The sequence below is a fragment of the Anas acuta genome, unplaced genomic scaffold (genome assembly GCF_963932015.1).
Source record: "Anas acuta unplaced genomic scaffold, bAnaAcu1.1 SCAFFOLD_67, whole genome shotgun sequence".
NCBI classification, from domain to species: Eukaryota; Metazoa; Chordata; class Aves; order Anseriformes; family Anatidae; genus Anas; species Anas acuta.
The window spans coordinates 416,434-443,097 of record NW_027076252.1 but is presented as its reverse complement, the minus strand read 5'-3'; the positions used below and the strand labels follow the sequence as shown (position 1 = coordinate 443,097).

General features: G+C 35.9%; 1 long non-coding RNA gene across 9 annotated transcripts in view; it reads right to left on the bottom strand.

Moving 5' to 3' along the window:
- Positions 1-410: 410 nt before the first annotated feature.
- Positions 411-26,664, bottom strand: part of LOC137849150 (uncharacterized) — a 31,073-nt gene continuing 4,819 nt past the window's right edge. For 5 of the 9 annotated variants that reach the window (XR_011091745.1, XR_011091746.1, XR_011091744.1 and 2 more), the window contains 6 exons: positions 25,115-25,177; positions 24,453-24,570; positions 21,762-21,831; positions 4,501-4,550; positions 2,537-2,634; positions 411-1,014 (listed from right to left, as the gene is read on the bottom strand). This is a non-coding gene — a long non-coding RNA (uncharacterized lncRNA). Of the gene's footprint in view, positions 1,015-2,536; positions 2,635-3,826; positions 3,932-4,500; positions 4,551-21,204; positions 22,017-24,452; positions 24,571-25,114; positions 25,178-26,664 lie in introns of those variants that run through there. The other 4 variants (XR_011091741.1, XR_011091748.1, XR_011091747.1 and 1 more) reach the window with 4 other exon arrangements.

Below are 26,664 nucleotides of genomic sequence, written 5' to 3'. Positions count from 1 at the left end.
AATGTGTCACAGTCTTCAAAGGCTGTGATTTTGCCATAGCACACACTCGTTCAAATTATGGCCTATTTTATGCTACTACCAGTTCAAAATAATTTAAATAGCTCTGACTAATTTAAACAAAGCAACAATAACATAGGCAAAAAAAAAAGCCCTCTCAGATGCCATTAGTATTTATGTAAGGTATCCTTCAGCTAGTGTATGTATTTTGATAAATAGATTCTTCATTTAGTTAAAAGAAATATTAGGGTACCCCAGTAAAACAAACCAAAAGTGAAACCATGAATTTGCAAAGTTGCTTTAGAATTTGACATTTCTGCTATTGGATTTCAAAACATATGTGGTATTTGACAACAATAAAACAAAATTAAAAGACCTTATAGTATACTGGGAATTACGCACTTATGATTGTATATATTCTAGAAAACAGCTTTATTTGTTGTTTTCATAACTACATACATTTATAAAACAACAGCAGAGAATCAGGAGGTAAGTACTGATATAAATATTTAGGTGTATCTCTTTAAATAAAAAGCAATTAGCCTTGATAATAATTTTGTTCTTCTGTCATATGTGAAATGTTGACTAAGATAATGGATGTCATTCCCATATGAATCATTATACTTACATATTTACAGAGGAGAAAGTTTCTTTGTTTTAGAGATAAAAACACTAAATTGTGATCCTACTTGCTTAGTCTTTGCATTGAATTTAATCGGAAAATTTTGTCTGACAATTCCAGATATTTAATACACATACAGCTGAGGAGCAAAAAAGTAAATAAACAAACAAAAATCTGTAAGATCACTAGAACTACTAGTATAATACACAAAACAAAAAGTTTAAATGTAGTTTTAGGATGAACAAGTAGATGTTTTAAATGAGTACATTTGGATGTCGGCATTCACACTGATCAGTTTAAAATGGCTTCTGTCAGAGAGGTAGAGATAATTGAGCTTTCTTTAGCTGGCAATCTTGAATCTGAGTATTAGTCACTTTTTCATTTCCAAAGTCATTCTTAGGGAGAAAAAAAAAATGTTTTTTTTTTATTTATATATTCAGCTGTTCGAGACATTTATGCATTAATATAGAAATTAATGCGTTAATATGGAAAAAGCATTATGTTTCAGACTGAATATGTGTATGGAGAAAAAGCAATAGGAAGTTTTTATGATTAGAATAATCAGCTACAATGAAAATAAAATCTGTAACTAAAAGAAACCAGCAGAAATCTTTGAAAATTGCTACATAAACTGGTCTGGATGGATAAGTCTGTATGCACAATTAGCAAGAGGGCAAAGTTCTGATATGGACATTTACTGACTTGCTTCATGGAAACGCTTCTTCTGAAGAAGAAGCCAGCATACTCTCTTGTGTTAGAAAGGGCCAACTGCAGTGTGCTGTTTGACACCTATAGCAGTAACACTTTGGTATAAACATAAGCCATCAAGCCAATAGCAACAAAAAAAGTTAAATAAAAATTCACAGGAGATAATATATGCAACCAGTGCTTTGATGAGAATTTTTAGTTTTAAGGCCACAGTAGCTGATAAAATGTTAACAACAGAGCTATATGATACAGCTTGTAGAGTAACCTGGATAGGAATAATCATATTTTATGACACCTCTCCATCCCCACTACCTCTGGAATATTGGGTAATCCAGAAAGTATTAAGAGACCCATTTGAATTTCCTCTCTGTCACAGTGAAAATCACAAGGTACTAATAAATATTATATCACAGCCACCCACTATAAGTGTTACTATAACCCAAGGCACTGTATGTCCTTCTCTACTAGCACCATAAATAACTGATTATGACACTCTAGGGAAGGTGGGTGGTTATTTTCAGTTATAAGCAGGATCCATGTTCAAAGAACAGATTACAGATAATTAAGTGTGCATTTATCTCTATTAATTATTCATTAATAATTATGCATGTTTATGTCTCCTGTCAGCTCAGCCAGCAAATCACTGTTTTGAAGACAGTCTCATCATAAGACAGCTGGAAGCAAAATGAAGGCTTACACTCCATCTTTCAATAAACAGACACTATGCATTTTGTAGAACCTAGATATCTTCTAAATCAAAGTGTGTTCTACCTTACTAAAGTTTCACCTTCACCTTGTAAAATGCAAAAAGCTGAAACAGGAATACGACCAAAAACTTATATGCTTTCCTGATATTTAAAAAATAAAACATCAACATACATGTATATGCAAAATAATAACTACCAAACAAACAAACAAAAACACTTATTATGAATATTTGAAAGGGTCAAGCCAAAGAATTACTAGAACTTGACAAAACAGTAACAGTCCACAGTCACTTTACTGCAGAGTACTGAATTTCTTTTTAGATATCACTGAAAAGGAATGAAAAGGAATGAAGGGTACATCTGTCTTTTTTCCTGTTGGAAAGAACAGAATTTTTTTTGAGCCATAATTACTAGAAATGAGCAACAAAAAGGGAACAGGTCCTTCATATCACTCCCAGAGTCATCTATGCCACAGAACCACAAGTTCCAAGTCTGTGCTTACCAGCAGTAGCTGTAATGATAATCAGCCTCAGAATATTGCTGTGTCAGGACAGAACTGAAAATACGATGATTCAGCAAATCATGAAAAAGTTCACTGCTCTGTCAAGAGAATGTCACAAGATTTCACTGTTACATACTTTCCCATCTACTTCAATTATAATGTACATTTTAAAAATAATCTAGTTTATATTAATTAATACTAATTAAATATAAACACTTTACCAAATCAGAGCTATTGCTAGATAAATTTATTACATAAAATAAAGTGTAGGCAGTTTGTAGGTACTGAAATCTCTAAATCTTGTTAACAGTATGCACTGAGCATGTATGGTGAATGTGTAACAGGAAACTCTGTACCACAGCATGCCAGAAGATGAAGCATCTTATCTGCACAGTCCCTTCTCAGGACACTTCCCCAGCTGGCTCCAAAGGCAGAGTTGCTCATGGAACTGCCACCTAGGCTGGCCATGACAAGGTGCATGTGGAAAGATAATTGGGAAGTCCCAACATGCTAGTCTTGTGATTTCACCACTGAATTAGACAGTGAGAATCTGCTCTACAATTGTGCACTTCAAGCTTTATCTTTTAAAACTAATCTGAATGAGGTAGGCTTTTGTTTTTATATTACCCCATCAGCTGAAAAGAGTTTGATTCTATCATGCTGTCCTAACTTGGAAAACCTTACCTCTGCAGTCATTTACACAGAATAAGCAGATTCACTCTGCACAGACATCAACTGACATTATAGTTCAATCTCATTTCTCAACTTTTTTTGCTGGAAACAGTCTCTTTGTACTGTTGAAGAAAATTCCCCTGGAATATACTACTCAATTTTATTCAAATGTACTGTTACTTTTCAAGCATTTCCAGATAAACATACCTTCATTTTAAAAACAGCAACATAGTAACACAGAACACACAAAAGAGGAAGCCGGTGCGTAAAGGACATATGCCTTCAGTTATAAACCGAAATGATAAAGTTATGGGAAAAAAAAATCCAACTTGCAATGCTCTCTTCTTTACTCCACACCAATACATGTATAACTAATTAAAAGGGAAATTTATTATTTCTGTAGCTTCATTTCTTCTACTCTGTTACCACAGAATTTTGTTTTACTTCTGTTATTAACAAAAATGCTTAAGAATAGCAGTATTTATTATACAAATACTGTTGCTTAGTGCGTTTTCTAATACATTTACATTAATTAGGAGGAATTTATGCTTGCACAGAAAATTCAATATATCTTTCCCTGTTGCATTTTGTGTCTCTTAATATCTCTTAGTTTTCCTCCTCCTTTTTCTTCATTTCCAGGAAGTTTCTTGATCTTTGATTTAAAGTCAAAATCTTAAAAGTTTTGGCTCTCCTCATCAAATCATCATCATCATCTAGAAGAAACTGAGAACCATAGCTTGCTTTAGTTTTTTGAAAACATTTTGGGGAAGGAATGGAATAACAATCATTAAATATTTGTAGTCATCAATATAAAAATAAGCTTTGTTTCTGCTTCATTTCTCTCAGTCATTCTTCACGAATCTTCACCCATCACCACCACAACTAATACTTCATACTAACAGCATCTGCTTAGCATATTCTTTTCTATAAACTTCTTGTGGAAAGCTTTACCTGAACCTTGTTATGTAACTTAACATCAACTTTTCCTCAGAAGTCCATTTAATGACATTATTACTTGCAGTCTTGGAAGCAGAAGGCAATCTAATCCTTGTCTTTCGGTTCTACTCAGTATTTTCCCCAGTGAACAACTAGTCTGAGTACAACGATTTACAAATACTGAGCTAGTGTCTTCCTACACCTCCCAATTTGTCTCAGAAACTATCCTTTCTGAAGGTCTTATTGCCTGGCATAGGACGCTGGTGCAATTGCTAGGCCATCCCTTGTGAAAGCAGTAACTAATGCTCTTCTTTTAAGAAACGCAGCATTCCTCTGAGTTAATAAATACAACTTACCTTGCCTGAAATTCCCTTCTTTTAACTATTCTTGCCATCTTCTCCCAAGTCTGTAAAGCAACAGAGGCCATAAGTGAAGGAAGAAGAGGATAAAACATGGATGGAAACACAAATGGCAGTCACACACTGTGCAAGCAGAGATGCACTTTTCACGCTGTGGGAGGCCTCAGTAGCTGTTCAAACAGCAGGGTCTGAGTAAATCTCAGCTAGTCTGCCATGAAGAGAGTTATTACTCCCATATCCAGGGAATTATAGGCTACCTGGTATAAGAGACTAAGAAGCAAAAGAGGATGATGTCTCGAACTCTCAGCAGAAAAGGTTGTAGCCACATTTTAAATTGGCTTAGAAAAGAGCATCCTGCAAAAGCAGGAGAGCACTGTTCCAGGGCCAGCCTCCTGGAAACCATTTGAGACATCTCTGCAGCTGTGGTCCTGGCAGTGGGCAGAAGGGAAGGCCTTAGCAACACCTTTCTCCAAAGACCTTTCTAAAAGGTTCTGCACATGCAAAGTAATGGCTACTGGCTTATTAATGTGGTTATAGCTTGTTTTGTGATTACCTGAAATACATGAATACGGATATGCATGAGATTTTATGCCAGACCTCCACAAATCCACAAATGACTTCACTGTGAACTTCTACAGAAGAATTTTTTTTCTTCTAATAGAGAAAATAGTTTACTAAAAATAAATTTAACTGAAAAACACTTCTGAAGATCTAGCATGTTGGAACTTTGGATTTCCTGTCAAATGTCATTGAAGCATGAAACAGTAAGATTTGAATCCTGTTTTAATTGAAAATATTGCTACAATTTCAGCCAGGAAGCTGCTAACAAAGCTTTCATAATAAAGATTTTAAAACAAAATTGTTTGTTTCTAAACTCTACACATGCACTCAGTTTTATTTTGACTGAAAATGTAATTATATTCTTAAAGGCAAGAATTATATTCTCTTAAAACTGAGACTACTGCTGAATTATGCCAGTTATACAGCCATTTCAAATTCATATTGAGCTTTTTTTTTTTTAAGAGAAAATAAATACTTCCAAACAATCCTTTGCTTCAGAAAATATAAGCATCCTTTCATGATAAATTTGTGTGTGTGTGCATGTACAAACACGTAAATGCATGAAAAAATAATTCTTCCCACAGTACTTGTCTTCAAGAATCTCACTGATCAATCCCTTATTCTATCATCCCTTATTCTATCATGGCAGCAACTAGGAATTAGTTTTATGCCTTGCAGTAGATGGCACCTTTTGTGTTAATCATGCTACAAAGCTTAAATTTTATAGCTAATAACTAAAATTCAACAATGTGAGGGATATGCTAAAGGCCACTTCAAACTTCAGAATAGCAAATCTATTTTCTGCTCATGGTTAAGTGTATTTACATTTCTGGAGGCCTGAATAAAGAGGTCCTATTTACACAAAGGGTCAGCCATTCTTGAATTCTGCATATTGAATGGCATATTTTCTTTTGTCACTCATGGTATGGGTACAGGACAAACAACTCAAGTTCAGGATTTCTACAGATATTCTTTACTTTTTGCAATGTGGAGGTGTGTCATTTCTCTGTTGTTAATATTTTTAATTCAACAACCTTCTTAGCAAAGAGGGAGTTGTTACATAAAATACAAGGACAGCAGTAACATGAAACTACTTAAATTTACAACTGAATTATGTTGTGATATTATTGCACACAGACATGAATTCAAGCAAGAAAATGAAACATTTAATAAAGCAAGATGAATAAAAATAAAAATAAAAATAAAAATAAAAATAAAAATAAAAATAAAAATAAAAATAAAAATAAAAATAAAAATAAATAAAAATAAAAATAAAAATAAAAATAAAAATAAAAATAAAATTTGCAACTTGTCATGACCACGCTTGCACTTCCTCTCAAATCACTTTTGAAACCTGTTTTCATAACTTAACCAAGACTCTAATCTTGACTTCCAAAGCTTGAAGTCATTTTAAAAAATAACCAACAAATCAAACAATGAACAAACAATTCACAAGAATCAACTCACTTAGTTTGCTACACTGTCCTGGGTTCAAATGATATGACTGAGTTTGGGGAATTACACATCCAATATTGGTATACTACAATTTGAACTTTTGAATTTTTTGAATTTTTGATTTTTTTTCGTTTATTATTATTATTATTATTATTCCTATGGCTTCACAAAGATGGAAACAATTTTGTTTCAAGGGAAAAAAAGAAGTTTTTCTAGTTAGAAAACATTCTGGTTTAGGCCACTTACTTATTCACATTACACTAAAAGGGACCTCAGCATTTCACATGCTTCATTTCTCAGCACTATGACAGGAAAAGCTGTATCTCTAGATAGTCCTGACAATGATATTTCTAGAATTCTGGTAGGAAAAACTCTAAAAACTCATAGACACATGTAGCCCATTCCTGTATGATTCCATTACTTTTATATATATATATCTTTTCTCCTGAAGTGTTGTCTGAAGTTCTTTCTTTCAGTTTATATCTGTTACATATCTTAAAATACATTGCCCAAATCTGAAATGGACACCTTTCTCTGTGTAGCAGACTTTTTTTATGGTCAAATATCTATGTTTCTAAATATTCAGAGTTTTTCTAAACTTCTTGGACTAAGCAGCTGCAATTCATTCACTTGTACCTAGCAGATAAAGATTTCTAGATCTCTGATCATGTTCATTTGTAGCTTTTGAGACACTGGGGATCAACTATCTGGGGGCTTGGCCAGAGTAATTCAGTTAAAATTCAAAGCTGAACTTTGAAAAAAAGCAACGCTGAGCACTTCCATTACCAGGGCTATAGCCCTGTTCATTCATCAGAGAAACAAATTTGCTAAACATTCCTTCTCTCAGTTAGTTTTTTTCTCTAGTTAGTTTGTTATTAAGCAGATAAATAAACAAATCTAATTCTTGTATATTATTCTAGCACTGGCAATTAAATAATTTCTTTCACATTTTTGTGTTTTGTTTTGTGTTTTTTTTTTTTTGTTGTTGTTGTTGCTGTTCTCAAAATCATGTTATTTTAAGTACATTCCATTTGTTCTATTTTTCCTATTTTTGTCACTTTGTTGACTTCTTGATTAGACAAGTCTGTCGCTAAAAATGAAGTTCTCAAGCCATCCACCTTTCTTGTTCTTGCTGTACAAAAGTTGACCTACAGTCTGCAGTATCTAATGTTTTATTTTCTACTTTCTAGTTAGGGATTAAATTCTAGACCTCCTGCTCTTAAATTTTCTCTGAAGAGAATGATCCCTCTGGTGTTATTCTCATACAGCACATTTCTGAGTTCCTTGAAATCACCTGTAACCCCTGATGACTCTCATGGAAAAGCATGTTTATGTGTTAAAATATGTATGCTCAGAGACAGCTAGATAAAGAAGCCCACTTTATCATGCAACCTTAAATCTGTGTGTGTGTGGTGGTTCTACTGTGCTAGGCAGCCAAACACCACAACCGCTCTCTCACCCCACCCCCCCAATACAGTGTGCAACAGTGTTATCCACCTTTTCTAGGATGCATAACTTACGAGCATCACCTGCTATTAACAAGTAAGCAAACACTTTCAAGCTTGACATTTCTTACAAATTGCTATAATTGTCTCATACGCAGAAACAGAGCAAAACCTGCCTCAGTTGTTCTGTTCATGCTCTCTAATACAACAAAACAAACTAACCAAACATTTAATTTTACCATTTAACAAATACACTACTTACAAACACAGAGACCACAATACTGGCTTGTGAAATCAAACCCGATCTCCTGCTTGATTATTTACGTTTCAAAATCTGTCTTCCCTACTGAGACTCTACAGAGAGGTTCAAGTCATTGCAAGTTCTAGTGGAGACAATTGCCTATTCATTTGAAACCACATAAGCATATTTCATCTATACAGCTAAAAAAAACCCACCCATGAGATGGTAAGGTCTTGCTGTTTTATTACAGGGCTGCCTATGAATCAGTCGCTATACAGACAAAAAAGTTTCAGAAGTCTTTTATTATCTCTGAATCAGAAGTGATCCAAGAATCAGCATTTTCTCATTTATCTTCCTTCACTGAACATAATCAGGAATCCTCACTGATCAACAGAATTATTTTGCATAGGTTGGCACATCTGGAAAAAATGGATTGCATCACTCTTCATGCTGATAAATATTTTAAATTACAAACAAACTTTGATTATCATACTTATCCACTTATCCAAAGCATAGAGAAGCATAACTAGAAACACGGGAAAATTATATGCATAAAAGCAACAGACAAATGCAGCAAGCATAATTTAGGTGATTTAAAATGTAAGGATTTGGACCTAAGAAATATTCTGCCAAAAGTCTGTAAAATTTGGTTTTATTATTTACTGAACTATAAAATACAAAGTTCAGAAATGTAAATTTTGCACAGTGCAGATGACACACGATGTGAAAGTAAGCAAGTCACTATCACATTCCTTCAGAGACTGATGACGTCTAGTTGCATGATAAATGTGCCTTAGGGAGGCTGTGGTAAGCTCTCATAGGACTAACATGAAGATCAGTGTTTGCCTTGTGGCAAGCAGGTGTTGGAATAATTCGTTAAGTTTTCCTTTAAGAGCACTGTGTAAAAACAATAAGGCTATGCAAAGGAATAGTAAATGTTGTGAAATAAAAGGAAGCTGATTATGCTAGGTGAAAGGCCACAATCTCCTTTAAGCACCTGCAAGAACAACTGCAAAAATGCTGATGTTTATAAAGTAGCCTGCTGGGACTATAATGAAGATGTCAAAACCTCAGGCGGGCAGCCTTTCTTTAGTCCCCTTAAACCATCTGTGGATAATGTGTGGAGGGGGGGATGATCTCACAAACCATGTAATCACAAATTTCGTGTCTTTTAGTCTCTTAAAACAAATATATAAACAAAGATCAAAGCCACCATCTAGACTGTGCTGATTGCCTTTTTGAAGAACAGCCCAAAGCTAGCATAAGCAAGCATTCAGAGTTCTAAACAATCAGTATCAAAAAAGACTAAACAAGAACATGTTTATCTACCAAATATCTTCTTGTATCCTTTTTCTGTTTAAATCTTCAGCCAGCTGGACATTCAATTTATTGAAAGCATGCCTTCATTTACTAAGAACATGAGTATATTCTTATGGATATGAAAATATATATTTATAGACAAAGTAGAGAGAAAATACATATTAAGCTGTACATAAAATGAGGCAAATGGCTGAGAAAATATGTACTCAGGCAATGCATCAGCTGGTTATCTTTATTTTTTCTTTTTTTTCTTTCTTTTTTTTTTTTTTTTAAATGGGAAGTTTTTATTACAACTTATTACATAGCTTGTAAAGTAATGTAAAATCTCTGATGTAAAGTCTTATATTTCATATTGAAATGCAAAGAACCTGGAATTAAAACTACCACTTAAAGATGATATTTTTATGGAAACTTGAATCCTATCACTGTTTTTGATTCGAAGTGTTCTGAATCATTATTTCTCATAATTACATGCAAATTAACATCTCATATGAACACATGGATTTCTATTTTATTTCATTAAGAGACAGAAAATAGCAATCACAAACAAAAAGTAACTGAACTCTTTCCAAAGTCTGAAAGTCTACAGACAAAATTTGCTTTGGTCTTTCAATAACCCAAGCACTTGCCCAAATTTTTAATCTTTCTGGATCCTGCTTCTCTGCAAGTCTTCCAATGTTTTTGCTAGACATAGCCTGCTTTCATATGGCAATAAATATTTAAAACAAGAACAGACCCAAAAGCACAGATTTCCTGCAACAGACACCGAGATTTAACTCTTAGTTTTTCACTAATCCAGGAGCTCCAATCGTCAAAAATAATTTACAGCCTTTTTTGTCTTGGTCCCTCATTAGCTATGCTAAATGTCCTTGGCATCAAGAAATGAAGTAGCCATTTGCTCACTGTAGTATCCTTTGAATGGCTGTAAACCAGTAACATCAGGAAAGGTACTGCTTTGCCTCATTAGATTTATTGAACTAGCAGGGAACCATTCTGTTGCATGACTGAAGTCACTATTTGACTAAGTAAACATTTAATGTATTTTAACTAATGTTTCATGCCTACTCACAGCTTACAACTATTGCAACTATATATTTCAGCCATTTTCCTTTTTTTTCCATAACTGCCTCTGATTTTCTTCAGTCTAAACAAGACAAACTATAAAAAGGTCTTGCTCTGCCAAACTGCCAACCTGCATTGGTAATTTACATATTAATAATTACATACATAAAAGAGTAAAGCATTACTTAGCACAATTCATTAACAAAAAGCAGTTTGCATGTTGCCAGAGTTGAACATCACACAAGAATTGCAAGACCTGTCGCCTTTACATTAATATGCAATGCAGGACTTCAGCAGGTGCTCTACCTCCTGAAATCATTTTCATGAACAATTCGTCATGAAAAGTACTCTGATGGAAATATAATTTGCAATAGAGACCAGTGAAAAAATCAGATGTTGTCTCTGGCAACTGTACCAAAATTTCCATTCACTTGTATGGGTCAAAAAAAAAATTAAATCCAGTTCCATACCCTCACGTCAAATAAAAAGATAAACTTATTAAGTACTGTCCATAAGGATATGAGTGTTTTTATCTGCTTTTCATGAAAAACAAAGAAAGAAAAACACACGCACCCTATCCCAAAGTATCACCTCTCCTAAGGCTTGAAATTTGCTTTTAATTGAAGTTTTAACACATCTGTGCTCCATTCCTACCTCATCTCTGTGTGCCAATGGTGTCCATACAGAAATACATACTTCATAAGAGAAAAAGAAAGATGATGACAGTCCCCTTGATCAATTTTTAGCAGGCTCCTCTAGGCAGCTGTAGCTTTAATCCCAGAGTCAGAAATTAAGACTAAATCTGTGAAGAAGTGCATTAAACAAATTTCACCCACTATGAGGGTGGTGAGGCAGTGGCACAGGCTGCCCAGAGGAGCTGTGGGTGCCCCATCCCTGGCAGTGCCCAAGGCCAGGCTGGATGGGACTTTGAGCAACCTGGTCTGGTGGGAGGTGTCCCTGCCCATGGCAGAAGGGGTGGAACCAGGTGGTTTTAAGGGCCCTTCCAATCCAAACCATTCTGTGATTCTATGAATTGTTGGAACTGTACTGTAGCATTCCAGCCAAGCTTTGTGTACTGGGTACACATGGTAAGGGTTTGGCTGCAGGGGTGAGCAGAGCCCAGCAGCTGCCTCATGTCAGAGCAGAGCTAGCTCCGGCCGGCTCCAAAAGGTTCTGGCTGCTGGCCAGAGCTGAGCCAGAAAGTTTAAATCACGAATTTAAACTTTCCACTTACCACAGCAAACTTCTATGTATGTCACCTGTTGGTTGCTTAGATCTCTTCCTGATGCACAGTAGCGCAAGGCTCAATTTTAAAAAGTCCCTTATTAGGAAACCAGGATGAATGTGACAAGGAGGGAACAATTTATCACTTCATTCTTTCTCTAACTATCTCCCATTCTTCACTTCTAGGGCAGGACGCTCAATTCATTATAAGCAGTAAAAAAAAAAAAAAAAAAAAGGCACAGGCTGTAGCCACCAGGAAAAAAACAGCTATGATGGAAAGCCTTCAAGGCAAATCATTAGCTCCTAGACCTTTTTAAGTCCAGTCAACTGATCTCGTCATAAAATGAAGATGAAAGACATGGTCAATACAAATTCAGAAAATGGTAGAACAATCTGTTTCTTCAGACACAGAACGTCTGCATCCAGCTAGTTTGCAAGTAATCCAATGTGCACAGGAGGATCAGGTGGAGCAGTCAGTTTACTGCAATACTACTTTTCTCAACTTATAACTTTGTAAGTGCCTTGTTTTATCTCTGCTTGTCAAGCCTTTTGTACCAGGTATGTTTTTGTACCGTGCCTTCTGCCTATTCAGGAGAAAGCAGAATGATAAGGACAATATGCTTGCTTGCCTACTGCATGCTACAGTAGACAAATCATGGAAACCTGAAACATGGAAGTTAAAATTTTCATGAACGTCTTAAAAACAATAATAGGAAACTTCTTTAATAGTTGCTATGATCAATCTAAGCACAACTTTTAATTTCCAGACCACTTGTTTTCAATTTTTAATTTCTAGACTATGTCTTTCTAACTGTGGGATGGGAAGTGGACAATAAAATTAAAAAGAATCATGGATGGATTGAAGATAAATTAATACTGATGAAGATATATTTGTATTAACAGGCTGTGAGCTGTGTCTATTTTCAGATTAAAGTTTGCTATAAAAATACGAAGCCAGCATAAGTTTAAAGCCTTCAAATATATTTTGGGTATTTGCATAATTACACTTGCAAATTAAAATTCCACTATTAAATACATATACATACAAGCACACCTTTTTATTACTTTTTTTTTTTTTAATGGATTGGCACTGGACATTTTCTGTAACAAATCTTTAAATGATGTTTAGATGTAGAGCTTAGTGATATGGTTTAGTGGAGGACTTGTTAGTGTTAGGTCAGAGGTTGGAATAGGTGATACTGGAGTCCTCTTCCAACCTAGATGATTCTGTGATTTTGTAAAATATGAATGACCGTGATTTTACCACACTTATTACAAACAATTAAATATCATGCCAAGTTTATTACATCAAGGCACATATCTTTGTTGAAGAAGATAACCACAATGCAATTTTAACATTTAAATGATAGTACCCAGCACCTCAATTAACCTAGTGCTCATGGCACTGAAAGGAAAAAAAAAGACAAAGAACTCCATATGCATCTGCACATTTCTTAGCAAACAGCAAATTAATTCTGAGTGAGCAGTTTTGAAGTTAGATACATCATGCATTTGTGTCTCTTGGTATGAAGTCAGTTTCTCTCGTATGCACGGTTGAGCTACAAAATAAGGAATTACCAAGCACCTGACCTGTTGTATGTCCACACAGATATGGAAATCAAGCTGAATTGTTTGCAGTTTCTATCTTTTCTAGAAACCCTAACAGAACGCAATGAGGATAACACAGGTTTAATTCCTATTTTCCAGACAAATGGCAGTCCTCCCTCTAACATAGTCTATACTTACGGGTTTAGCTTTAGACAAGTGTACTTCAGAGAACTGAAAGGATTGGCCATCTTAATGGTAACAAAGGAATTTCTCAGAATTACTGACCACAGAGATTCATAGGAGCAAAGAGTAAGAAAAGATTTTGTAAAGGTTTGTGTACTCTAGGAGACCACAATCTCTTTGTCCCCTCCCCCCCCCCCCACCGCTATAGCCAGAATTGCAAATGGCTCTGTAAATGTTATGGAGAGCTTTTCTGAAATCAATTCTAATAGCTTTGAATATAACTATAATCAGATTTTGTTTAAAGCTCTTGATATGTTCTTTGCACAGGATGGCTATCGGGCACATATAATTGAACATTATATAATAAAGAAAAAATACATTGGCTTTTTGTTCTAGGCACTAGTTTCCATGGACTACTTCTCATTGTATATTACCATTTTCATAAAAGCAGCTCCAAACAGTTGCAAAGACTTATATATGTAGTCATTTTTTTGCAATGCCCACAAGCTTTAACATTTCAGTTGTTCAGAATCTTACTGGCCTATGCCCCTTTCCCCAACAAAGGAAATAAGGGCACAAAAATAATTTCTCTTCTTGTTTTCTAATGTCTTAGAACAACACATATTCTACCTACACCTGAAGAGGCAACAAGTCACCAAATTTCAGGAAGCATAAAGCATTTAAGCAGGGAAGTCATGCATACACTATTTGGCATGTGTGAAAACCATTCAATTTCAAACATTCTTATCTGTATGGAGAATTTAGGCACTTCAGCAATTCCATGCAAATGGTCCAATACTGCTTTCACCATGTTCTCTCTTAAATAATGTTAACCTCATTCATCTCCAGAATCACAAAATTGGTGCAGTTTACTAAAATTTTGAATGAATTCTCCACCTATTTCCAACACTTGCTTGGAAACAGAGCTGAGAGTGACACCTTACCAAATATGTTTCATTTAGAAAAGATTAGAAGACAAAACGTAAGTTTACTGCAAGGAAGTACATAAATTTTAAATTAGTTAGAAATATTAGTACACACAAAAAGCAATATACTATTTTGAATAAATTCCTGGTGCATTACTAAGTAACTTTAGGTAAAATCATGTTTATCTAAGAGAAACACGGAATTGCTTTACAGGCAAGGAGTAACCTGAAGAGGGGAGGCTTAGTTTAGATATAAAGAAGAAATTATTTGCTCTGAGGGTGGAGAGGTACAGCAACAGGTTGCCCAGAGAAGCTGTGGATGCACTTACCCACAGAGAAGATGTGGAACACTTCCCCACCCCTGGAAGTATTCAAGGCCAGGCTGGATGGGTCCTTGGGCAACCTGGTCCTTGGGCACCAGGGAGGTGTCCCTGCCCTTGTCAGGGGGCTTGGAACTCAATTATCTTTAAGGTACCTTCCAAACCAAACCATTCTATGATTCTGGGATTCTCACATCCTCTTTCCTTACTACCCTTTTGGAAGTCAGTACTCTTCAGACAGCTGCAGGCCCTCTTTCAACTTACATTTCTGGGAACAAAAACAAATTTTCATGTTGAATTTATGTCTCACTTTTGAGTATTTGGGCTCCTTAGTGTTGTATTTGTAAATATTTCATTTCTCTGAGTTTGCCCTTTAAAAACCAAGGGCATTAAAGATCTCTACCTGTTTACCCATTTAAGTTAAAGCAAATCAATGAAGATTCATAGGATCTAAAGTTCTTTTGTTTTTTCCTAAAATTTTTCTTAATCCTCAATATCAGATTTGTCATGGCAAAGAAATCAATGAAGATACTGGTTGAATGTCAGTACCTAGGCTCTTGGATTATTACTACCATTTTTTTCCCCATAATCCATATTTAGAAAGCTAAAATATCATATATGACTAGAGTGAACACTCCTATCTACTTTTTTCCCTTTAATACTGTTAGAGAGATCTACAGTTTCCAAAAACTACCTCATCAGAAATTCCTTAGTATCTCTTCCAGACTTCACTGACTCAAGAAACAATGTTATTGACCACACATCTTAGCTTCCTTTCTATTTTCTCTGAACATCATCTTAATTTTTGTAATTACTTTCGTTAGTTAACCTATAGAGCTGGGGTTCAAGCAGATCAAGTTCCTATGTCTAGACATATGTTCCTATGTCTATGAGACTTCCCCCATTCCACACGAACACCTCTATAGTGGCATGCTGACCACAACTAATTAATAATCAAATCCATTCTTCAATGGAGTTACATATCTGGTTATCCCTATTATCAGTATTTATATCTTCCTTTTTCCCTTGCCATTTCTCCTATTACTCTTTTGCTATTTTTACTACATTTGCCATTTTCTTTTTTTAATTCTTCTTAAGTACTAAGTTAGTTTAAAAGAATTCATTACTTCTTCCGAAGTCTCATTTTTGACACTTTCTTTTACTATTTTTCCACTCTCAATTTGAAGATTACACTATTGCAGTGGAATCTATCCACCATGAAGAGCTTGATTTCGTTGAATGTTACCTTGTAGTCAAGTATTCTAAATGAATCTTGAAGTGATTTTTGTTTCTTTTTTAACTTTTATTTATTTATTTATTAAGGGGATTAAAATAATTTCACCCATATAGCCCCAGCACCTTTCCTAATCTTGGGCAATTACTCGTTAGAGCAAATAATTGTCATTTGTTCCAAGTACCAGTCTTTGCTAGTAGTGACATTGTTACCAGCTTACCGTCCCCCTCCATACTAGACACCCAAAATTTTCTTTTTAAGTGAAAGAATGTCCTTCTAGAGAATGGAAGTTTTTACCCTGACATCTTTTAAGGCACTGATCCTTTATTTCCGTCTTACTATTCTAATCTTACTAATTACTATTTAACCCCCAAACTACTCTTTCCCATTATGTTTTTGTTTGTTTGTTTGTTTTTTAACATAATTTGCAAATTGCTTTCAGCAAAGCATTAAAGATAATGTTATTTCATTAATTTAAAATTAGTCAAGGTGATTCTCATGATATTTTCTGTTGTTCTTATGCACAAATTGCAAAACACAACTTTTATTAGCCTCACACTGAATTACTTAATTACAGGATGAAATCATATTCAGTAATAACAACTAAAGCACTTAGCCGTGTTCAAGAATGAAGTGAAAATCATTTAGATTCTTGCAAGTGGGTTCTCAGAGTTCCAATACATTTTTAAAGATACTTTTATATCACATAAAACACATTCTTTTATATGATAGGACAATCCATAACAGAAGAAAATGAAGATCTTCATCCACTACAGCACTCTTTACTCTGAAAGAGAATGTCATGCTATAACCATTACAAAGAATTTCATTATTCTCTCAACCACAGCAGCCACCCAGTGGCTACTCTTTTTAATACTCAGACACGCATAAAACCAGGAATTTAGGAGATGGTCAGAACCTGCAATTTTCAGTGATAGCCTCTTGCATTAAATAGTCCTTTTATGTGAAAGAGGAAATAAAGCCATCAACATTTTTTCTTTGGAAGCAGACTCTACACAAACATTCAGAAGAAGAGGAAGAAGAAAAAAACAAAGATATGGATGTAAATGTTGTGAGGCTCTTTTGTCATTACTGTTTATATATATATGTGTCGATATGCTCGAGGGTAGGAAGGCTCTGCAGGAGGATCTGGATAGGCTGCACCAATGGGCTGAGGTCAACTGCATGAAGTTTAACAAGGCCAAGTGCCAGGTCCTGCACCTGGGGCGCAATAACCCCAAGCAGAGCTACAGGCTGGGAGATGAGTGGTTGGAGAGCTGCCAGGCAGAGAAGGACCTGGGAGTGATGGTGGACAGTCGGCTGAATATGAGCCAGCAGTGTGCTCAGGTGGCCAAGAAGGCCAACGGCATCCTGGCTTGTATCAGAAACAGCGTGACCAGCAGGGCTAGGGAAGTGATCGTCCCCCTGTACTCGGCTCTGGTGAGGCCGCACCTCGAGTACTGTGTTCAGTTTTGGGCCCCTCGCTACAAGAAGGACATCGAGGTGCTTGAGCGAGTCCAAAGAAGGGCGACGAAGCTGGTGAGGGGCCTGGAGAACAAGTCCTACGAGGAGCGGCTGAGGGAGCTGGGCTTGTTCAGCCTGGAGAAGAGGAGGCTCAGGGGCGACCTTATCGCACTCTACAGATACCTTAAAGGAGGCTGTAGTGAGGTGGGGGTTGGCCTGTTCTCCCATGTGCCTGGTGACAGGACGAGGGGGAATGGGCTTAAGTTGCGCCAGGTTAGATGTTAGGAAGAATTTCTTTACTGAAAGGGTTGTTAGGCACTGGAATGGGCTGCCCAGGGAGGTGGTGGAGTCACCATCCCTGGAAGTCTTTAAAAGACGTTTAGATGTAGAGCTTAGGGATATGGTTTAGTGGGGACTGTTAGTGTTAGGTTAGAGGTTGGACTCGATGATCTAGAGGTCTCTTCCAACCTAGAGATTCTGTGATTCTGTGATATATATAAACATATATATATATATATATATAGTGTCTGTTTGCTTTTCTTTAAATAAGAGACTGTTAATAAGAAGATATATTGTTAATAAAGTTTTAATGGGAAAATATTTCTGTGTGATAGGCTATTTTTTTTCTTTAAACTATAAATCTAGAGAGAAAAAAAAAAGTTATTAAATGGAAAAAAAGTTATTAATGGATGTTAAAAGTATCAAGAAATTTAGACCAACAGCACTGACAGATGTTTCTGAACTACATTATAACTCGTTATGAAAGTTTTGCAACAGTTCTCAATCTTGCAGGAACATAAGAGAATTTATTTCATGCCTTATTTAAGTGTCTTTTTGCGTAGGTGCCAGAAAATGGCTTCATATCCAAAAGCTTGCCTGTTTTTTTTAACTGTATTGGTCTAGCTAAAAATGTTACTCTCCCTGCCATTTTTGCCTTGAAGATATCCGTAAACCTTCACAGTTTCAATATTAGTGATTATTAGACACTTTAATATTTATAAAGCAATTATATACAGCCAAAGAGGAACTTAAATAATAAAATTCATTTAAGATGACAAGAAGCATGAAGTTCTTCATCCACATTCTTATGATCTTCCAAATACTCTACTTGAAACCACTTCTTTCCATTTTCTAAGTTCCAAGTTTAACAAAATCTGTGTACATAATGTTTCAATAATGAGGAAAACCTCTATAAAATTCAAAAACTATAACAAATATAAATTATTATCAATGAATAATGCATGTTACTACCAGACAAGAAGTGACAGACGATTACAAAGAAAAGAACCAATACACTTTGTTGTAAATGGCATCGGTTTCTGCTGTGCATACCTAAGTATGTTGGAAGATATATACTTATTGTTACAGGAGTTCCCTCCAGCAATCTTAATATTTGGAAACTGCTATAGTGCACTCTCATTTCAATTGAATGAATGCCATTCTTTGATATTCCTGTATAAGAAACAGAATCAGGAATGATTCTTTGAAATATAAACTTGTGTAATAATTTTGCATTCTTTCACGTTATTACTAGCCTCTACAACTGTATTACTTGTGCTTTCAGTAAACTGATAAAAATTTTTGCCATTTCATCTATAATGATAATGATCTCTAGGAAACAAAATACATAATTAAAAAATCATAAGCTGACCTTCAATGTATGTTTGACCAAAGTCTGGAATTTCTCTTTGAACTGAATCTGATAATTGTGTTCTGTGCTAGAGACGATCACGTACAGTCAGGACTATGCTGCAGCTTCCTTGACACAAAGCTACACAGTCAGTGTCACCAGTCTTCCATACATGTGTAGGACAAGCCCACTTTCTGCATCAAGCTGAGTGAAGGTCTACATGAAGTCTTTTAGCAGCACCTACAGATTCCTGTTTTTTTTTTGTTTGTTTTGTTTTGTTTTTCTCTCAGAGATAGCCACTTCTTTTTGTCACATTTTCTGCTTACTTAAATTTCTTTTTCTTCTCCATCATTATTAGTCCCCAACTTCAAGATGACCCATTTATTTCTGCCCATTTTAATTTGTAGAGGGTTCAGAACCTCTAACTGAGAACCCAGGAATCAAACATTTTGACACATCTACTTGTTGGTTTGACACCTGGAATTTGATATATAAGTTCAGGTTGAGGAACTGGTATGTTCTCCAAAGCAGACTGCAGGCAACACACAAAAAGTTAATGGAAATATGTAATTTCTTCATACATCATCCCTTCTCATGGAGGAAAGTAGTTACTAACTTATCTTTGTTCAACTCCTTAACCTGAAACTATTTGCTCTCAATAATTTATATTTGACTTTAATTACGTTTCAGTTCTAAGTTCCAATGAATTCTGATAGACCATATTACTGAAAACATTTGCTTAGTGTTTGCATCATTTAACCAAGGCTAGGGTAGATAAATATTAGCTAGCAGTAGGCCTACAGTCCTAATTTTTATTTTTTTTTAAATTCCTTCTGCTGGACTACAGTACTACCTGAAGCTATGACTTCAGTTTTTCCACTGCAACATGCTTAGCCACTGACAGACTAGGCTGTTGTATGGATAATACCCTTGCCAGAATTTTAAACCCTGCCCAGTGAGATTCAATTTTTATTGGACATTGGAATTAATAATGAAATCAGTTCTTAACTGAATTTAGCAAATCCCAAAGACCTTAAATTCTCTAATACTTGTTTTTTTATTTTCCACTTGGAGTTTCTGAAACAAAATGAGAATAATATTAATAAAGTAGTGGAAGTAAACAAAACCAAGCATTAATATTGGATTAATATTAATGATCCAATTAATGGAGCAGTTTGTCATTCACTGATGGATCATCAGATTAGCCATAAAACATGCAACATGTTACAAAGAAGGGTTCAACATATCCACTATTTAGAATAAACAACTGATGTAGTGTATGCTTCTGTACCTGATGTACGTAGTGTATAAGTGAATGAGAAATTTGGAAGAAGCAATAAAGTAGAGTGAGCCAGAGCACAAGACGGTATGAGAGATGAAGAGGGACAATGTGACTGTGTAAGAAAAAGACTTGGGCAAGCACACAAGACTAAGCATGAAGAAGCACGTGTGAGAAAGACAGAGCAAGAGAGCACGTGCCCATGACTGAACACAAAGGAGCATACAGAAGACTGACGAACAGCAAGTGAAAGGGCAAGAGCCAAGACAATGAGAGACAGCAAGTGAGCCAGAGGTAAAATGAAGAGAGGGCGTAACAGAGGGCACACAGGGGAAGGGGTGCACACCCAATGATGGCATGAGAGCACAACAGAGATACAGAGCACAAGGTCTCTTCTCTGGTATCTCTTTTAAAAATCAGCGCATTATAGCATCCAGATATTTTCTCATATTAGGAAAAATCAGGCAATGTTACCCACATGAGTGATCACCACTCAAACACTGTAACTTCGCATAGCATTTGGCATGAAAGGCAAATTACTGGTTTGGAAGGTGGGGGGGTTAAATCTGACAGCGAGCTAACACACACACAAGTGAAAGAGGAACTCTTCACAAGCTACTTTCGTGTACAAACAAGAATTTCATCACAGTGGAGCAAAAACATATAGTAGCAATAGCACAGGTGTCCTATGATCAGCAATATCAACAATAAAACCACAATCTTACCAAAGACAGGAGAGAATATTTAAGGTTTTAAAAACAGAGTCAAAAGTTAGTAATTATTTAAAAAAAAATGACTCACCCACTCACCTAGTGCATTTTAAATTGGAGAGCAAAGTTAGGAGAAAGACAGCAGCTGTCTCTTTCACCAATTACCTGCCAGTGCTAAAGTACTACATTTGCATCCGCAAAATGCAATGCAAAACTAAATTTTACTGCATTAAGAGAACTGCTTAGTCTATCGCTTCACAGTTCAGAGAAAACATAGAAGACCCAGAACAGAATCTTGATGCACTTCTGTTTTAAAATGCAAGTCCTGACAACCTGACAATGTTTCATGTAGCCCCTTTATCTCAAAAAATATATAATAATAATAAAAATTAAAATTAAAAATCTCTCTCTCATATGAAACTTGAGCTATCCCAGAATGTATTGTTTCATTTCCAGCACACATGAAATGTAACAAGATATTGCACTTTGGTTGCCTTTTAAAAACAGAAGCACAGCAGAACTCAACATTATCCATAATCCTTTCATTCACATATTTCCTCTCACCTCTTTCATTTTTTAATCAGAGAATTGAATTATTATTGGCCTTAAAAGGCTGATACTTTACCACATCTTGCAAAGTACAAAAGCAACTTTACCTTTTCCCTGCTGCAGCCTGCCTTTTGTTCTTCTTAATCTTTAGATTAGTCATTTTTAAAATCTTCTCCACTGTGAAATCAAATAAATACAATTAGATAACATTTCATTTACTGGGGCTAGCATACTTTATTATATTAACATCATGCTCAAATTTTTATTCTAAAGTTTATTTTAAAAAATCCATTATTTCTAATGATAAAAGAACATAAAGTGAAGGCATCCAGTATCTACCACACTGTGTTGGGTTTATGAGGCAAGGTTTTGGCAGAGATTGCTCTCCAGACTGTGGAGAAGACCACAGTGAAGCAGTCCTCCTGCAGACCACGTTGGTTGTGCTCTGAAAAATGCTGCTGCCCATGGAGAGCCCACACAGGTGTTTTTTTGGCAGAACTGTGGCCCAAGTTGGGACCATGCCTGAGCAGTCTGCTGCTGGAGGACTGCACCCCACTGGAGCGTTCTTGAAGAATGGCAGCCAGGGAGAAAGGGGAACTTGTTAGGAGGAAGGAGTGACAGAGGCTACCTGTTACGAAGAGACCACAACCTCCACTGCCAGCCTCTCACACCATTCAGGGCTCAGGGTGCTGAGGTGGAAGAGTTGGGAGTGAAGTTGAGGCTGGGAAGAAGGAGCAGGTGAGGGGCAGCTGTTTTTGTTTTGTTTCTCACCACGCTTCTCTATTTTTACTTGACAATAAACTATAATAAATTTCCCCTAGTCAAGGGTTTTTTGGCCATGATGGTAACTGGTGATTTACATGTTCTTATCACAGGTTAGGAGCTTTTCCACCCTGCCCTGTCAAGGACAGGGTGTGGGAGGCTGGAGGAGGCTAGGTGGGCACCTGGCAGTTGCCACGGTCAAGCTGTTTTACTGGTAAATAATATTCATGGTGTATTTGGGTGACCCCTGAAGAGACACTCCAGAATACAGACCCAGGTCTGTATTTCCATGAAAAATACATGCCAAAACAAGCTCATTTTAAAAATCTTACCCCCTTTGCAGAAACATACCTGTCTCTAAAGGGAAAGAGGAAAAAAAGAAAGAATTAAATGAAGCATTTGCCCTGCCAATAACCATTATTTATTAATGGCAACACCTCACACATAGTATGAATTAATCATATTGCTTACAGAGTTTGCATTTACTGCAAGGTAAGTTTTAAATTTTTATAGATGGTTAAAATATAAATGTATCCTAAATTCTCAGAAAGTTGCAAGCATAGAGGAGTAATGACTCTAAATTTCTTTATGAGCATTACGTGGGCAAAAATATATGCTGGGTTTTGACTGCGGATTGGATTCTTGTTAGAGAGAATACTTTTCTTCTTTTTTTTTTTTTTTTTTTTTGAGCAGAATAATAAGGGTGTATTCTTATAGCTCCCTTTCTACCTCTACAATTACTTTAAAATGTTGTGAAGACTCAGCTTCTCAGCACAAGCTAAATAGGCAGTTCTTTGCCAAGATCCCTGTCCATTGTGCATTCATGAAAGCAAACATGAATGCCATTGATCCCAGCAGGAAGGCTTGCAGGCTTGACACACTCTGTGCCAAAGCAAGGGCTCTAATTAGTGATCCTTCCAGCTGGACAGTAAAGGCCTTACCCTTCCTTAGGGAATAATAAGACAGGCAATGTCTGAAGTCCCCAAGTAAGCTTTATAGAATAGGGAGCATGCAGAGAACTGCATTAAAGGCACTAAACCAGCCGACACAGGTGACCGAACAGTGAACTGTGCACTTGGCAATGAACAGAAAAATGCCTGCTACACAAGCATCATCTGGTCTTTGGTTCCTCCTGTTTGCCTGAATTACTGTCAGAATTCAAAGGACTGTAATGGATGGCGCAACTATTTAAAAGAAAGCAATAGATTTGTTGCAACAGTGATAGTTTTGAATATCTTCAAACCTTTTCTTCAAAAACAATGCTTGTTGACAATATAACATACCAATTCATAACATCACCATTCTTTGCAGAATAATGATAAAAAACTCATTAGCAGTAACAGGCTTTGAAAAATAGGCAGCATGTGTAATTTCAGCACTTCAAAACTGTTTGCAATAAAGTCACTTTTAATTATATTTCTTTATAAAGAAAAATTATCTAAAGGATTAAAAATAGAAAGTCCTTTCATAGTAAAGATTACTAGCACTAGACTGCAAACACTGTAACCAGAGAAAAGCACTTGTACATATATGCAAAGTGTACATCTAGGTTTCTGTATATAAAAGATCTTATACAACTTCTTTTATTGCATTGCTGCTTCAGAATTCTGACAACCACAATATTCAAAACGAGAGTTTCACTGAAAAAGCAGGATCTACTGAAAACAGTGGCTTATTTAAACATACTTTACATATAAGCGCATGAAATGTATAAAGAAGCATTGACATCTTGAAAGATTACAATGCCAAAAATTGCGTGAAGCTACAGTAGAAAAAAAATCCAAATGGTATATGCATATCCATTGTATACATCAATTATCTATTAACAAATTCCCAATGTAGATAAATTCCTCCTCTGTTAAAAAATAAAAATAAAAAAATCATAAGTTAACACTTTCAAAAATAAACTAGAACGTACAAGTTTACACCCTTCTAATCCAACCACATTTGCTTTTTGAAAGCAAATGCAAATTCTAAAAGTGAAATATTAAAAGTATTTAAAAATGAAAATTTTTCACTTAGAATTATTATCCTACCTTGAGAACTGCAGTTTCTTTAGCCAAGCAAAATGCTTGGTCCTTCTGATGTTTGTTCCATTTTCACATCAAGTGGATATTAATTTTAACTACTAGCTTTCACTGAGAATCTTTCATTCTTGAAGACAAATAAGAAAATTACTTATTGAAAACAAACAAGTCTCATTTCAAGATAGCAGCTTTTAGCCAATAGTTTTCTGATTTTCTACCTTTTGTTTAATACTGGTTATTCTTACTTGCCTGAAAGACTGCTACATTTCTCTTATCAGCAACATTATTATATTTTTTCTAAAAATAAGATTGAAAAAAGAGAGGAAGAAAGGCTGTAAACAAAAAGCTGTAGAATACAAAGGCAGTTACAAGTTGGCTTCACAGCTCCTCAAAATAAATACTGAAGGATTATGATTCTGTAACCACAATCAGGATCTTTTTTACATCAAAGCTAGAGAAAAAGTAATGATATTAGTGCTTTGGACTCTAAATGGAACATACTGTTATTGCTGGGCAATAACTGTCCTTGTGCTGAGTGACAAAAAAAAAAAGGGGAAAAGGCGCACTTCCCCTCCCACATTCCCTGTATATCTCTAAAAATAAAGGACAGGTGAATATTCAAGGTGAAAATCAATATAATTTTTAAGATAGCCAGGAAGCCTTTAAATTACCTGAAGCACATTCTGTGCTCATTTAGAGAACATTCTGTATGCAGGCTGTAGTAAGAAAAGTATCTGTAGAATTAAGCAAAAGATCAATGAACAAATTTTCAGTGTACCACAAACACAAAGAATCCATAATGTAATAGTTATAAAACAATTGACTTTATGATTGTTTAATATTATCACAGGCTCATAGAGATGTATATTCAAGGTATTATAAGGTTGCATTAAAGAAGGTCACATTAAAGTGAGGACAATAGCTCTGAATCTCAAAGGATTTGGTCTAAGAATGTATTGAAAACGAGAGATTCATAATAGTTTTTTCAGCCTGTTTTAGCATGTTTTCTAATACCATGAAGTCTTATGACATATTTAAAGTCAGTTTAAAGCTTATTTTTCTTCATTAAGACAATAAAGTGTGTTTTTCCTACATTCATGCTATCTATAGCACTTTGGTTTGCACTTCCGGATGCAGCCCAGCTACTATGCATTTTCTTCTACATTCACTAATGAGGTGGTACAAAAATAAAAATAAAAATCAGGGAATAAATTAGGAGACTAAAATGCAACCTACAGTGAGATGCAATCTACAGGTGGAAAAACATAAAAATTGAGAAGTATGTCAGCGTAAATTCATAGAATCATAGAATCATAGAATATCCTGAGTTGGAAGGGACCCTTAAGGATCATCAAGTCCAACTCTTGACACCGCACAGGTCTACCCAAAAGTTCAGAGCATGTGACTAAGTGCACAGTCCAATCTCTTCTTAAATTCAATCAGGCTCGGTGCAGTGACCACTTCCCTGGGGAGCCTGTTCCAGTGTGCAACCACCCTCTCTGTGAAGAACCCCCTCCTGATGTCAAGCCTAAACTTCCCCTGCCTCAGCTTAACCCCGTTCCCGTGGGTCCTGTCGCTGGTGTTAATGGAGAAAAGGTCTCCTGCCTCTCGACACCCCCTTACTAGGAAGTTGTAGACTGCGATGAGGGCGATTGTTAATTGATTGTTAATTGATTGTTATGCTCTGGTAAAAGACGTATTCAAGTGGAGAGAATATCTGTCCAGGCTTGGAGTCAATCATATGCAGTCAGTAGAACCTGGCTCAAATAACAAAACCAGTTTCTGACACTAGGTCCTTACTGCTTCAAAAATGAGCAGCTAGGTTCATTTGATGCTAGACACTGCCCCTCTGGTAGTCTACCCAGGGCCTAGAAGGGACATACCTCCAATCTCTAATGACCTAATAGGTGGGCTGGCAGGAAACTGGCCATCCAGAAAATGACAGGTCCAAGTTTGAGGTTTGATAGGAAGGTTTTGAGAGCTCTCGCTTTGTCACAGCCTGCCAGTTTTCTATGCCCAGGAGAGAGCTCTACTCTTTTTCTTCTCATGGTTTTATTCTCCATCTGAACACATAGAAACTGGCTTCAAAGTCTCAATTCTCCCCACACTGTGATCAAATAAATGAAGTAGTATCGAGGCTCATTCTGATCTCTCCACTCTAATTTATGTACCAGAGCTCTCTAAATGGCATCTGACAGACAAACTCCCTCTGCACCCATGT